Below are 1841 nucleotides of genomic sequence, written 5' to 3'. Positions count from 1 at the left end.
CCTCCCCTCCCCTCCCCTTTCCTTCCCCTTCCCATAAAACATAACAATATTACCACATACAGTTATCTTTTCGTTAAAAGAAAAGACACTCCAAAGCACATACATAGTCTAATAGAATATATTACCATTAACTGTAAGTTTCTAGGAAAATCTTAGAGGAAGTTAATAGGAGTCCAAAGTGTTTGTTTTGTTTTGTTTTGTTTTGTATAGTCCAGAGAGAATGATCTACCATAAGCATGCTTTTTGTAAGTAGCAAATAGAATCAGTAGGTACATAGCAAAATATGACCAGCAGCCACCGGACAGGAAGGAATGGAGGTCAATAGCGCCCTCTGTGGGATGAGTGGGCATGGCCGTAATGGTACTGTGTTTGCCAGGAGCTGTAGATTCCAGAATCAAGGAGACCAACTTTGAGTCGAGTTTAATCTTCTTTATGATCCAAGAGCTGGACTTTTCAACAGTTTGGATGTTCAAGTAGTTCGATTAAATTTGCACAGTCAGTCATGGCAGTTATAGTTGAATGAACTGGGAAAATATAGTTTCTCTATCATGATAATTGCTTTTTAAAATGATGATAATTGCCTTTTTAAAACAAGTTAATATTCTCATAATATGCATTCTCTTTTGTTGGCTGGTCAAGCCAGACTATTTTAGTCAGACTTTTAAATAAAGAGTCAAACCTTGGTTTTCACTCTTGCTATACTAGTTTACAATTGGCTTTTTTTCTTGTCTTAGTCTTCCTTTTTCAGTCAAGGGATGACTGATTTGTTGATTTTCTAACTATTTTAATTACTCGGTTAGGAGTTCCAGGTAGGGTTGCATTTTTCTTTTTGGATGAATGCATCTTACTTAATTTAGGTTTGCAACTGCCGTCCTTGCGTTCTCTCTGCTTGCTGGCTTTATTCCTGCCCCATCACCTTGGGATCATTATTCTTTATATTTGCAGTGCTCAAGTTATTAAGTGTGCATTGTTGGTGTGCTTGTTTTTTGTGTGTTAGATTTTAATACTGTCCTATAACCACATCTGAAGTGAATAGGCTGATGCTCAAAAGCAGTTGCCTAACTCAGTGGGGCTCTAAGGACAAGGCAGGAAAGATTCTCTCAGAGCACCAGGATGACATCCACTTTTGGCATAACACAAGAAAGTGTTGAAGTCAAAGAGTTGTCTCTTTGACATATATAAACAAACAAAAATCACTTGTTTGTAGCAGTAATAGTAACGACATCTAATGAATAGAACCTATATAGGTGTCTATTGACAAATGAATAAAGAAAATCTGGCATATATTCACAATAGAATAGTATTTAACTACAACAGATCAAAGTCCTGTCATTTGCTGCAGTATGGACGAAAATGGAGGCTACTAAAGTTGGTAAAGTGTGGAGCACACAGACAAACAGCCCACACTGCGAATGCTGTGTGGACGCTGGAGGTGGAGGCTGAGGACTGAGTAATAGTGAATAACCGAAGGGTGTGTAGAAGGGCAGATGGGACAGGGTGTAGAATGGGTACAGGAGAGGCAACTTCTACAGCACAATGCAATGCCATGTGGATAGCTCTTAATTGAATATTTTGACATAGTTAATAATAGAATTTTTAATATCCCAACACAAAGAAATAACTGAGGTAACAGATATGTGTTATCCTGCTATTCATTAAAGACCATGAGCATGTATTGAAATGCCACAGTGTACTCCATAATTATCTATAATTAGTATGTGTCAGCTAAGAATAAAGAACTCTCTCTCTTTTCTTTCTTTCTTTCTTTCTTTCTTTCTTTCTTTCTTTCTTTCTTTCTTTCTTTCTTTCTTTCTTTCTCTCTCTCTCTCTCTCTCTCTCTC

This window comes from Mus caroli, chromosome 2 (genome assembly GCF_900094665.2).
Source record: "Mus caroli chromosome 2, CAROLI_EIJ_v1.1, whole genome shotgun sequence".
NCBI classification, from domain to species: domain Eukaryota; kingdom Metazoa; phylum Chordata; class Mammalia; order Rodentia; family Muridae; genus Mus; species Mus caroli.
This window is presented reverse-complemented; position numbering follows the sequence as displayed.